This window comes from Trichosurus vulpecula, chromosome 5, assembly GCF_011100635.1.
Source record: "Trichosurus vulpecula isolate mTriVul1 chromosome 5, mTriVul1.pri, whole genome shotgun sequence".
Lineage (NCBI taxonomy): Eukaryota > Metazoa > Chordata > Mammalia > Diprotodontia > Phalangeridae > Trichosurus > Trichosurus vulpecula.
Window position 1 is genome coordinate 106499917 of NC_050577.1, and position 14401 is coordinate 106514317.

The 14401-nt window shown below is 36.8% G+C and overlaps 1 protein-coding gene across 1 annotated transcript in view; it reads left to right on the top strand.

The window, feature by feature from the left end:
- Positions 1-14401, top strand: part of BRAF (B-Raf proto-oncogene, serine/threonine kinase) — a 158018-nt gene that overhangs the window by 47609 nt on the left and 96008 nt on the right.

Here is a 14401-nt window from a genome sequence, read left to right on the forward strand (position 1 = left end):
AGTTGTGAAAGATACCTATGTCTGTTATCTTTAATTAAAAAAGAAACTATGTAACCTTTTATATTTGTCAGGTATCCCTTTGGAATTTATTTTGTTATATTGTATATAAAATTCCCAAGGTCTCTTGTGGAGGAGAGTGGAAATTTTTCTATTTTTCCTAGCAGTTCTTGTCATATAGAATTCTTCCCGTGTACAATATATCTTCAGGTTTATTGAAGACAGAATTTGAGTGTTTCTGAATCTTGTGTATTTAGTCTGTTCCACCACTCTATTTTTCAATCACTACCAGATAGTTTTGATAATTACTACTTTATCATATGTAATTTGAAGTCTGGAAATATTCTTTCCCCTTCCTGCTTTTCTCTATTATTTTCCTTGAGTTTTTAGACATTTTGTTCTTTCAAGTGAATAATGCTAGCTTTTTTTTTGCATATACACACACATTCACACACATACATATATGTGTGTATACATATGTGCGTGTATGTATGCAAGTTTGTGCATATGCATATATATGTACGTGAACACATATATGTTTTGCCCTGTTAAAAAGAGATGTTAAAAAAAGATGTTGCTCTGCTTTATGCATTTTAGAGTTTTAGCATAAATTAGTGTTTTACTTGTCAAATGCTATTTATTGATATCATGTGTTTTGTTTTTTAATATGAGTTATTATATTAGTTTGTTGAACCATTCTGGAATGAGTCAATCAACAAACATTTATTAAGTGATTCCTATGTTCCAGGCAATGTTGTAAGCACTGGAGATTTAAAGAAAAGGCAAAAATAGGCCCTATCCTCAAAGAACTCATATTCAAATGGAGGAGATCACCAAGACACACAAAGAATAGATGCAAAGAAACCATAGAAGAGAAGACACTAGCAACTGGCTTTCATACAGAAAATGGCAGTTCAGCTGAGGAAGTCAGAAATTCTGAGAGATAGAAGTGAGGTGGAGGAGTCTTGTAGACGTGGGATATAGCCACTGATTGTAAAAGCGTGGACATGAGAGATGGAAGAACAGTAAGTGGACCAGCAAGTAGAGACAGCTGGGTGGTGCTTTGGATAGCACTGGACCTGGAGTCAAGACGACCTAAGAATAAATACGGCTTCAGATGTCATAGCTGTATGACCCTGAGCAAATCACTTTACTTCTGTGTCCCTCAGTTTTCTTCAACTTCCTCACAGAGTTTTCGTGAGAGTCAAACTAAGATGATATTTGTAAAGCACTTAATACGGTACCTGGGCCATGACAGATACTTAGGAAATGCTTATTTCCTTCATACCAATATGGCTGAACCATAGAATATAGGAAGTGGAGTAATGTATAAGAAAGAAGACTGAAAATGTAGGAAGGGGCTAGGCTGTAAAGAACTTTTAAGTAACAAGCAGAGGAGTTTATATCTGATCCTAGAGGTAATAGGGAGCCACTGGGATTTATTGAGTAGAGGGGTGACATAGTAAGATCTACAATTAACAAACTTACTTTGATTCTATGTAGAGACTGAATTGTAATGTGAATTGTAATGTGGAGAGACTTGAGGCAGGAACACCAGTTATGAGGCTTTTGTAGTAGACCAGGTGAAAAGGGATGAGCATCTGAATTAGGTTGGTAGCCATGTGAATGGAGAGGAGGGGACATACAAGGGATTTCGTGAAGATAGAAGTAATAAGATTTGGCAGTTGGTTGGATATGTGCGGTGAATGATAGTGAGGAGTTAAAGATAGTAATAATAATAATAGGTAACATTTATTAAGCATTTTAAAGTTTCAAAGTGTTTTATATAATTATTTCATTCTATCAAGAACCCTGTGAAGATGATGTAAATTTAGGTGACTGGAAGGGTGGTAGTACCCTCCATAGTAATAGGGAAGTTTGGGAAAAGAGTGGGTTTGGGGGTGGGAGGCAAGATAATGAATTTTGTTTTAAATATATTGAGTTTGAGGTGTCTGCAGCACATTCATTTCCTAGTGTCCAATAACCATTTGTGGGACTGGAGCTCAGGAGAAAAACTAGGACTGGATATATAGATCTGGGACATCATCTGCATAGAAATGATAACTGAATTATTGGAAGCTAATGAGATCATCAAATGAAAGTATATGGTGAGAAAAGAGAGGGGATCTCAGCACAAAGCCTTGGGGCATATGCACACACATGGGTGGAGGTGACATGGAAAAAGAGCCAGCAAAGGAGAATGAGAAGGAGCAGTGGGACAGGTGGGTAACGAATCAAAAATACTTATTGTAGTTGTCAAGAAAACCAAAGAAGAAAGTGTCCTGGAGGAAAAGTGTGGTCAAAGTGATCTCTCCTGAAGAAAGCTCAAGAGGGATAAAGTTTGAAAAAAGGCCCTCAGATTTGGCAATCAAGAGATCATTGAAAAGTTTGAAGAATGAAGGTTGGAAGCAAGATTGCAGGTTTAGAAGACAGGAACAGGGGAAGAAGTAGAGTTATGAAGTGTAGAATAGATGGCTTTTTCAAGGAGTTTAGTTAACGAGGGTAGGACTGATATATGACATCAAATAAGGTTAGAAGCTAGTGACTTTTTTTTTTGAGAATAGAGGAAAGATGGGCCTATTTGTAGGCATCAGGGAAGGAGCCAGTAGATAGAGATTAAAAATGGGTGAGGGTGTGGATAATGAGGTCTACTGAAGAATACAGGAGGGAATAGAGTCAACGATATACCTTGAGGAATTAGGCTTGTAAATTAGGCCCTCGCTGCTGCAGTTAAAGTTGAGGTCTCCTTTTGTTTGAAGAGTTTAAAGATATAGAGACTTGGATCAGTTTTTCTTATCCATTTCAGTTCTTTTATTAAGTGGCACATTTGTCTCCAAAAGAATTACTGTAGGGTAACCCTATGTCTGCTCAAGAAAGAGACCCATGTACAACGTGTACGTGTGCAAAGGGGAATTATTATTCTTATTTTTATGCAAATTTTATTATATCTTTTGTTTTTACATCACCTAAATTTCTCCCTACTTACTTCACTTTGAATCTGTTCTAAAAGATACGCTTTATAGCAGTCTGGATATTGCAGTACAGTGCTGTTGGCCTCCAAATCGGTATCCAGAGTGAGGTCATGTGACAGCTCCAAAAAATGTCTTCTCAGCTTTCCCTTTTTGTGTAAGAAAAGTCCCATCCCTGACTTGTAATAAAGATGCCCTTTTCCTTTTTTGGGGGACAGGGAAGGCAATAAGGGGTTCCAGAATAGTGATTGATGAACAAGGTGTTATCTCTGCTTCCAGATGTATGCTTTGAGATTTTTGGTTGCAGTAATTAGTTTAGGGGGAGGAGAATTTAGGAGTACAGTACTCCTTGATTTATTCAAGGTTAGCTAATAAGGAGTATGTAGGATGTCTTACCTGTAATGCCAGCTATTCTGCTATTGCTTAGGCCAGATGTACACTTATGTCCAGAGTTAGTGGGGAAAAGAGGAAGAAACCTGAACTAGTTTTAGAGGTAAAATTAAAAAAAAACATGGAACACATGCCAGGTAATCTGGTAAGTGCTAGGAGAATAACCTTGGGTTCATTTGAGTGAAATTAAAGGCTTCATGGAGATGTTTATGGTTTTTTCCTCTGAGATTGTACCTATGAAATCTAGGAATAAATTCTCTGTACTCAAATACCCTAACATTCTGACTTCACCCTAGATCAAAACATTTGGATAGACTGAAAGCTTGCTGGTCCCCACCCTCAGCTTATTCCTGAGATCCTGGAATGTCACAACATTCAATACCCCTGACAAAATAGCAACATAAACCATGAAGACAAAAAACAGGACCAAGAAAGGTCCACTCACCAACCCTGACATACTTTGCTCTTCTCAGCAACGTAAGGTGCAAGGACAACTCCAGGGGACTCACGATGGAGAATGCTATCTTCATCCAGAGAAAGAACTGTGAAGTTTGAATGCAGATTGAGGCACACTTCATGCTCGCCTTTTTTCTTCTCTTTTGTTTTTGTTTTTGGGTTTTTTTCTTTTTGGTTCTGTCTCTTCTTTCTCATGAATCACCCCATTGGTCATAATTCTTTTCCACAACTTGACTAGTATATAAATTAATTCAATGCGAAGTTATACATGGTAGTTATATGAGATTCCATGCCGTCTTGGGGAGGAGGGGGAAGGGAGGGGAGAAAATCTGGATCTCAAAATTATGTAGAACTGTGTGTTGTAAACTAAAAATAAAAAAAATTAATAAAAAAATATTAAAAAAAAATAAAAAAAAAGAAAGGTCCACTCATTATTTCTAGAAGTATATAAAATATGGTTCCTAATTTCCACAGTCAGAAATTAGGCTAGAAGAATGAGCAAACAAAAAAAGAATCTCACCATGAAGAGCTATCCCTTTAACTAGGATGTTTAAGACAAATCCATAAGAAAAGTGTTAAAATGACTCTAAACCAAACCAAACCAAATGACTCCAACCAAGACTTTGAAGAGAAACACAACTTAGACAATAAGTTCAAATAAAATTCCTGGAAAAGAAAACACTGTTGACTTCCAGGAGACAAGAAATATTAAAACAAAGTCAAAAGACCGGGGGGGAGGGGGGAGGACACAAGAAAATTTAAAATATCTATAATAACAACTAACATTTATATAGCACTTACTATGCATCAGGCATTGTGCTAAGTACTTTACAATCATTATCTCATGGAAAATAGCTGACTTGGAAAACAGATCAAGAAGGATAATTTTAACATCATTTAATTTAAAATCAATTAAAACCATGACACATACCCCCCCCCCAAAAGCCTAGACATCACAGTTCAAGAAATTATGAAAGAAAACTGCCCAGTTTCTTGTAAAATGCTTAGAGGCACAGTGCCTGGCATATAGTAAAGTGTTATATAAATGTTCGTTATCATTATTATTAATCATTATCACTATCTCTTAGAACAGACAGTAAAGTAAGACTAGAAAGTATCCATTGTTCACATCCAGAGAGAAGCCTCAAAATAAAATGTCTGAGGATCAAAATCCAGAGTTGCCATGCCACAGAAAAAATATTTCTAAGTAGCCAGAAAAAAAAGAATTCAAGTGCTAAGGAGCCATATTCAAGATCACACACTATTTAGCAGGTACCGCTCTAAAGGACCAGAAAGGTTGGAATATGACATTCTAAAAGGCAAAAGAATGACTTGATCAGCAAAACTGAATGTAGTCTTAATGGGGAAAAATGGATTTTTAATGAAATAGAAGACTTCCAAACCTTCATGATGAAAAAAAACCAGAGCTTCAGACACTTTGAAATGCAAACATAGGAGTAAAGAGAAATATAAAAAGGTAAAATATGAGCAAGGAATCACAAGAGACCTAAAAGGTAAACTGTTTACATTCTAGAATGGGGGAAGGTATACTTGTATTCTTGCAGAGTCATATCATCAGAGGTCATAAAGGGATTCTGAAAGAGAGAAAGCCTGGAAGTGTTGGGGGGTTTTTGGGGAGCAGGGTTTAATGTTTTGATGATTTAAAAGAAAGGAATGAGAGAGAGGGAGAAGGAATGCATTCAGCTAGGAGAGGAGAGAGGAAGGATGGGAGAAATTCTCTCATAATTGGCGTAGTCTCAGAGGAAGGGGTGAAGATGGACAGGTGACACTTGAACTTCACTTTCGTCTGGTTAAAGGAGGGAAGAACACACACACACACACACACACACACACACACACACACACAGAGTTGGGTGTAGAAATATGTTTTACTGTACCAGGAAACGAAAGAAGAGAGGAATAAGAGGCATGATAAAAAAAAAAAAAGGAGATTAGCCCACAGCAAAACAAACTCTAACCATTGAGGGAGATCACTAAGAGAATTACATGAAAGAAAAACGGATAAAAGCTTATAATTTGGTGAGGGGAAGGGAAGAAGGGGCAGAAGAACAGAGATAGAGTTTATCAAACCTAGAGCACTGGACTTCTCTCTCATCATTCTCTTCTTTATTTATAAATACTCTTTGTGACCCCGTTTGGGGTTTTCTTGGCAAAGGTACTGGAATGGTTTGCCATTTCCTTCTCTGATTTTACAGATGAAGAAACTGAGGCAAACAGGGTTATTAAATGACTCGGTCAGTGCCACACAGCTACTATGTGTCTGAGGCCAGATTTGTATTCAGGAAGCAGTCTTCCTGAATTTATTGTGCCACCTGGCTGCCTCTTTACAAAGAAGGGGTGAGAAACTTTGATCTAAGCAATGATCAACCATGATTCCAGAACACTCATGGTGAAACATGCTACCCATCTCTTAGTAGAGAGGTTATGGCTTAGGTTGCATATTTCTTTGGGCGCCAATTCAAGAATCGTTTGCTTGGCTATGCATATTTGTTACAAGGGCTTTGTTTTTCTTTTTCACTGGGAGGGGGACTGTGGAAGGAAGAGAAGGTACATGTTCATTAATTGAAAAAAAAAGTTTAAAAAGAGAGGGTGTTCAGTGCAGATAAGGGGACTGGGAAACAATAGAGGAAAAAAATCTTTGCAGCACGTTTCTCCACTAAAAGTCTAATTTCCAAGATATATAAGGAACTGATTCAAATTTATAAGAACAAGAGCCATTCCCCAAATGATAATTGGTCAGAGGATTTGAACAGGCAGTTTTCAACTCTCTTTAGCCAAATGAAAAGATATTCTAAATAACTAATAGAGAAATGCAAATTAAAGCAACTCTGAGGTTCTAACTTACACTTTTCAGATTGGGAAAGTTTATAGGTAAGTAAAATGACAAGTGTTAAAGGGGCTGAAGTACTTTTTTTTTTTTGAGCAAAACGAAAATTAGAGAAGGTATTTATGGGAAGATATATATGGACAACACAGAGCAAAGGAGCTGTCCCATTGGGAGCATACAACTTGTCTCAGCCAGGAGAGAGAAAGTCCCAGATCTCACCAAGAGGAAATCCTAAATCTCTAGTGTAGCAAACTGGAGAGAAGCATGGTAGAGACTGCCAGCTCCTCTCATGTCGGCTTCTTTCCAGAGTCTTATTTTCCCTTTAGTAACCTGAAGTGGGGTTGACATCATCCATCTTCTCTCTCAAAGCTGGAGGCTAAATGTGCCCAAAGTCCAAAAAGACTCGGTGACTCAAAGAGAACTTTTCATGTTTCTCTTGATTCTTGTGTTTGAAAGTCAAATTATCTATTCAGCTCTGGTCTTTTCACTGAGAAAGCTCAAAAGTCCTCTGTTGTATTGAAAGTCCATGTTTTGCCTTGGAGTATGATACTCAGTTTTGCTGGGTAGGTGATTCTTGGTTTTAATCCTAGCTCCATTGACCTCTGGAATATCATGTTCCAAGCCCTTTGATCCCTTAATGTAGAAGCTGCTAGATCTTGTGTTATCCTGATTGTGTTTCCACAATACTCAAATTGTTTGTTTCTCACTGCTTGCAGTATTTTCTCTTTGATCTTGGAGCTCTGGAATTTGGCAACAATGTTCCTAGGAGTCTTCTTTTTGCAATTTTTTTCAGGAGACGATCAGTGGATTCTTTCAATTTCTATTTTACCCTCTGGCTCTAGAATATCAGGGCAGTTCTCCTTGGTAATTTCTTAAAAGATGATATCTAGGCTCTTTTTTTGATCACGGCTTTCAGGTAGTCCAATAATTTTTAAATTACCTCTCCTGGATCTATTTTCCAGGTCAGTCGTTTTTCCAGTGAGATATTTCACATTGTCTCCCATTTTTTCATTCCTTCGGTTCTGTTTTATAATATCTTGATTTCTCATAAAGTCAGTAGCTTCCACTTGCTCCAGTCTAATTTTTAAGGTAGTATTTTCTTCAGTGGTCTTTTGGACCTCCTTTTCCATTTGGCTAATTCTGCCTTTCAAGGCATTCTTCTCCTCATTGTCTTTTTGGAGCTCTTTTGCCATTTCAGTTAGTCTATTTTTTAAGGTGTTGTTTTCTTCAGTATTTTTTTTGGGTCTCCTTTAGCCAGTCCTTGACTTGTTTTTCATGGTTTTCTTGCGTCACTCTCATTTCTTTTCCCAATTTTTTCCTCTACTTCTCTAACTTGCTTTTCCAAATCTTTTTTGAGCTCTTCCATGGCCTGAGACCAGTTCATGTTTTTCTTGGAAGCTTTTGATGTAGGCTCTTTGACTTTGTTGACTTCTTTTGGCTGTATGTTTTGGTCTTCTTTGTCACCAAAGAAAGATTCCAAAGTCTGAGTCTGAATCTGAGTCCGTTTTCGCTGCCTGGCCATTTTCCCAGCCAACTACTTGACCCTTGAGTTTTTTGTCGGTGTATGACTGCTTATAGAGTTTAGAGCACTTTGTCCCAAGCTTGAGGGGCTGCACTGTTGTTTTCAGAGCTTTTTCTACACAGCAAGCTCTGCCACACCGGTGGTCCTCCTCCCCCAAGAACCACCAACCCGGACTGCAGCTCAGATCTAAGCAGGCTCTGCACTCCTGCTGGGATTCGCCACTTAATTCCTCCCACCAGGTGGGCCTGGGGCCAGAAGCAACTGCAGTTCTGTAGCTGTACCACCTCTGCTACCCCCAGAGTGGTGGCATAACCATGAACTACTTTCACTCTGTCCCTGAAGTTTTTTCCCACTAACCTTTTCTGTTGTCTTTGGTGTTTGTGGGTTGAGAAGTCTGGTAACTTCCACAGCTCACCCATTCAGGGCACTAGGGCCTGTTCCGCCCAGCTCCCAGTCTGGTTGTTCCAGGCGCAGCCCACTCTGGGCTCTGCTCCGCCCCGCTCCCAGCTCCGTGTGATAGACCTTACTCCGTGACCATCCAGGCTTTCCTGGGCTGGAGCCCTGCTTCCCTCTGCTATTTTGTGGGTTTTGCAGTTCTAGAATTTGTTCAGAGCCATTTTTATAGGTGTTTGGAGGGTCCTGGGGGAGAGCTTTAGGCAAGTCCCTGCTTTCCAGCCTCCATCTTGGCTCTGCCTGGTTGAGGCACTTTAATTCTTTTTTGGTAGAGCTATGAATTGGTTCAGCCATTATGGAAGGCATTTTGGAACTATGTCCTAAAATTTGAAAGAGAAAAAGTTCCATTATGTACAAAAATAGTTATGACAGCTCCTTTTGTTGTGACAAAGTACTAGAAACTAAGAAGGATGCTCATCAATTGGGGAAATGGCTGAACAGATTATGATATATTAATGTAATCAAATGCCACAAGAAATGACAAGGGGTAGGCTCAGAGGAACCCTCTAGAAAGACTTGTATAAAGAGATGTAGAGTGAAAGGAGAAGAAATAGAATAATTTATACAGTAATAATAAAAATATAAAGACAGACAACTTTGAAAGACTTAACTCTAAATCAGTGTAATGACAGTGATGTCATTCTACAGAAAAATGCTGCCTTCCCATCTTGTGACAGAGAGGCTGTGATCTCAAGATACAGAATAAGACATATATTTCTACATGGCTAGTGCAGAAAGTTGTTTTTTCTTGACTACACATATTTCTTACAAGGTTTTTGTTTTTCTTTTTTTTTCCTATATTGGTGGGGAGTGAGGGGAAGCTGGGTAGAGAAAATAAATGCTTGTAAATTTTAAAAAATACATTGTAAAAACTAAATTGGCCAATTGATAACTAGTCACTTAAAATGGAAAAAAGAATAGTGTTGGAGTAGTAAGGCAAGGCATTGGGATAGATAGAATTATAATTTATTATGATTAGATAAAGGAATTTCAGAAATCTTGAAAATTGAAGTGGAATACTTGTTTATGATAGCTACATCAAAGGTATGACCATGTGAATATTCAGCTGAGATGGAGCTGAGAAATAGCAGGTCATCAGAATTGAGTAAATTGAAGAACTGGGAAATGAGGGTATTTGAGAAAACAGATATCCTTGAAATGCCCTAATAGGAATTGGGGTAGAGAAGAGAAACTGAGCCTGGTACTGAAGTCATTCAGAAAGAATGAAGATTATGCCACTGGAGTCTGTAGATGATGGCTTCCCAAATCTAGATTGGATTGATCATTTGGATAGTGTGAACCTTAGGAGAAAAGTTTCCTGAGTGATGGAAGTAGAGGAGAGTTTGGAGGTACCAGTTGGGAGCTAGGGGTATTCTGACTCTCCCACTTGGACTGTGGAGGCTTGGTGTATATTAGAAATAACAATCAAATTAGAAAAGCTGGGCAGGGATGCAGTGTTATCTAGGCGGGCCAAATCTCAGAAGGTGCAGAAAGATGTAAGAAGCACAAGATGGAGAGGTCTAAAATGTAAGGAGGCTCATTAATTATAGAGTAGGAGTTCTAGAGGGCAAAATGGAATAGGGAAGGCAGATTTGAAGTGGGACATTGGAGAAGCAGGTTTGAGGTAGATGGTAATGAGAACACGGACAGCGAGAGTTAATAAGGGGAATTTGTTCTTTGGTAGATGGGGGTACTCCATCACAGGAATGGGAGACTATGCTAACCATTGATAGCTAGGCAGAGTATTAGTAGATGGAAGGAAGGCTACAGATGAAGCTAATGATTACAGTTGTCAAGCCCTCACAAGGCCCAGGCCTTGACACAGCCTTCTACTGCTCCAACCCTTAACTGTTCAGCCTCATAACAGGCTGTTAGACATCTGGAAGCCTGCCTCAAGGGAAGCATGAGTAGGGAAAAGTTCTTTGTCCATCCTTCCATCCTGGGTGCCAATAGCCCTTGAAAACTCATACATCTCTTTTCCTGTGTTCTAATACCGTTCTGAGAAGTATAATACTTTCTTAAAGAGGAACCCCTTACACAAACTGCTCTCAGACAAAGTTTCTCTTATCTTCTTTTCTTGAGGCTTTTGAATTGAATACATTACTCTGCCATCTTCCCAATAGTATGATTTAGAACAGGGCCTCTTAAACTTTTTCCACTCATGACCCCTTTTCGCCCGAGAAATTTTTACATGACCCTGGGTGTATAGATATAAAATAGGCACACAAATCAAACATTTATTGATAATAAATCATAAAGAAATTTATTTTAAAACAATTCTTTGATATACACATAATTTTACCATTTATTAAAGACAAAAGCAAATTTGCATTCTAATAAGACAGATATGCTTGTTTATTTTTACATAAAGAATTAAATCTTTGTGGAACATTTGGTACCATATAGAGCATCTTGAACATTTTTCAGCCTTGATCAATATTTTGATTTTATAATCATCAATGCTGAGAACACCACTTCGCATAAATACATAGTACAAAATGGCAGAAGTATGTTTAGGGCCATTTCAGAAATTGTTGGAAATTCTGTCCTAATCCCAAGCCAAAATTCATTTAATGATTTTTTAGGAAACTTAAGTTTTAAACCTGGGTAACTTGATAACTCAGCAAATTCTTAGTGATTTTGGGGGGGGGGGGGATTGAGGCAAATTGGGTTAAGTGACTTGCCCAGGGTCACACAGCTAGTATGTTTCAAGTATCTGAGGTCGGATTTGAACTCAGGTTTTCCTGACTCCAGGACTGGTGCTCTATCCTCTTCACCACCTAGTTGCCCTCTTCTTGAGCTTTTAATGGCAGGTGACTGACGATTTTATTTTAATTGAGTGTGGTTTATGAACTTAACTTAGTTTTTTCAAATCAAAATTTGAAGGGAAGTATTTCTGAAACTATCTCCAGGCACTTCAGATGGTCAATTATAACTTGTAATTAAATCTTTGGGTAGGTTATTTTCAATTATAACGTCATCTGTAGCTATAAACGTTTCTAAAGAACTATTTTCTACCTTATTCTTCCATTTGTTAACTTTTTTAGTAAAACTTCCAATTTCATCTTTTGACATACGTATGTTACAATATTTTCCTTGTTTAAATCATTGACTTTTTTGAAAATATCGGACAAATAACAATTTTTAAAACCTTAAGTCATTATAAACGAAATTAACAAAATTGGATCTCTGCTCAGTCAAAAATAGAACAACTTTATCTTTCAATTTCAACAATCTGTTTAAACTTTGCCCTCTTGAGAGCCACCTTACCTGTACATGTAGTAATAACCTTTTGTAATCAGAGTCCAAATAATTTTTTTTTAAAGTACCGCATGTGTTTAGTTGCAACATGGTCAAGCGCCACCAGAAACGCCTCGGATTCATTACGTGTTTGATTTTGAATTAATTTTTGGTTGTGATTTTGAATTAATTTTTGGTTGTGCATTTGGAAACCTTTTACTGTTGCCAGATTTTTTGTGACCCCCACGTTCAATTACTCAACCCCATAAGGGGTTGCAACTCACAGTTTAAGAAGTGCTACCCTAAAAGACCTATTTCTTTTAGGTGCATGTGATACTTTTTAAAAAGAAAATTATTTTCAAAGTTACCAGAAAAAAAGTGATGTAACACTAGGAGGAAAGTTATTTTTAAAATTACATTACTAGTAAAATTGTCACACTTATCTTAAGACTTTTCTACTTTATTTTAATTTGTCATTCTCAGCAGTTCTGTTTATTGACTAAAGTTGCAGATTCGTGTGTATGAATTTAAAGTCATTATACAGAAAAGTATTGGGAATAGAGAAGAGAAAAAAGTTTTGTTATGTGAGCTAGTCATTTTTTTTTTGCCTTTGGAGCTATCTATGAAAAATGGACTTTATTACAAGAAAGATTATATTTGATAAAATGTTTTCAGACCATTATTGAGTAGGGAAAGATTTTTTCATTTGAACTATAAATTAGGTAAGCTGTGAGCTAAGTAAAATAAGTGAAATTTTCTTTCCATGTTATTTGCTTTTAAAATGTATACTTTCTTTCATTTTTCTTATAGTACCACTTTTAGACTTTTTAAATGATGCACTTGTAAACTTGCATATGATCCATTAGCCTCTCTATGTAGCTCTCTGTTATTCTTAACTGTTAATCCTCTCTTATTGGTGACAGTATTTATGTATTTAAATGTACAACTTCACCATCTGATCACTAAAAAATCAGAAAAGGGATGTTAGGAAACCCTAAGCATAATATACCCAAATATCATGTGCTAATTTTCATAAGTTTTTAGCTATAAAGTTTGTGGATGATAATAGGAAAAAAATAGAATACCTGTTTGAGAAACAGAGTAGTGCTTATCAGCAAAATTAATAATGATTAGCAGTCATCAACAGGGCAGGTCCAAATTTGTAGAGGATGGAATTTTTTTTTTAGATAAAATACATACTAAAATTTGCCCAAATCAGTTCTCTATGCTATATTTACCTCAAGGAAGAAGGTTTTACAACCTTCTTTTCTTTTTTCATGCACTATTGCCATCTAGTGACTAAATTGAGTAACTGCAGAAAAATGAGACATTCCCTGCTTAAAGAAACTTCCTGGTTAGATCTGTGCTTTGGTAATATAAATGTTATTCATGAAATGAAATTGAATAAATCTAGAAATTATAATTAAGGAGTGTAAATCTTCCATTTTAACTTCTGTGTATATATTGGAAGATTTATTTTAATTGAATTCTTTGTTCAGCAAAGAAGTTGAGAAGAGTGAAGACAGGAAAAGTGAAGAATGTGAAGAGAGTGGTTGAAATGATCAAGAGGTGTGAAGTAGAATAGTGAAAGACAAAATAGAAGAATATTTAGGTAAATTAATAGTGTTTCTAGTCATTTTCTGAAGGCCAGGAAAGTGTGAAGCTAGAAACTAGTTTGATCAAAAGGGCTGTCTTTATTGAATTATAACCTTTCCTTACATTGCAGACACTACCCCGGACAAGTCTCCTTCTCAATAAGATTCTCTCTTGTAAACAAGGAAATAAATAAAACAACACATTAGCTCTGTCTAACAACGTATATCTCACTGGGTGAAGGTATAATGCTATTGGGTCTTGTGATTTGACCTGGTAAATGCAATATAATTTAAGTTTGATTACCTTATTGATCATACTCCTTAAGTTTTTTTTAAAATACATTGTAGTGGTTATCATGTTGATTGTCCCTTTGTTCCTGCTTACTTCATTCTACTTCAATTTATACAAATAGTCCCAAGTGTCTGTATTTTTCCTGTCATTTATTATGGTACACTAATCCATTACATTTATGTACTGTAATTTTTCAGTAAGTTCCCAAATGATTGTTACCCATTTGGTTTCCAAATTTTTGCCACTATTAAAAGTCCTACTATAAATATTTTTGTATGTATGCCACCTTTTCCTCTGTTATTTATTTTCTTGGGGTTTATACCTAGTAGTCTATTGCTCTTTCAAGGGCTACAATTTATTGACCATTCTAGTATAGACCCATATTTTTTTCCAAAATATTTATACCTGTTCACAACTTTACCAATAGTGTATGTATTGTAGTATGACAATTTCCTCATAGTTTCTAAAACATTGTCTTTTGTTAGTTGTTGTTAATCTGGTGTGTGTGTGTGTGTGTGTGAGTGTGGTGAAATCGCAAAGTTTTAATACATATTTCTTGCATTATTCGTGATCTGGAGTATTTTTTTCAAATGGTCTTTAATCTTCTTTCTTCCTTCCTCTTTTCCTCCTTCCATCCCT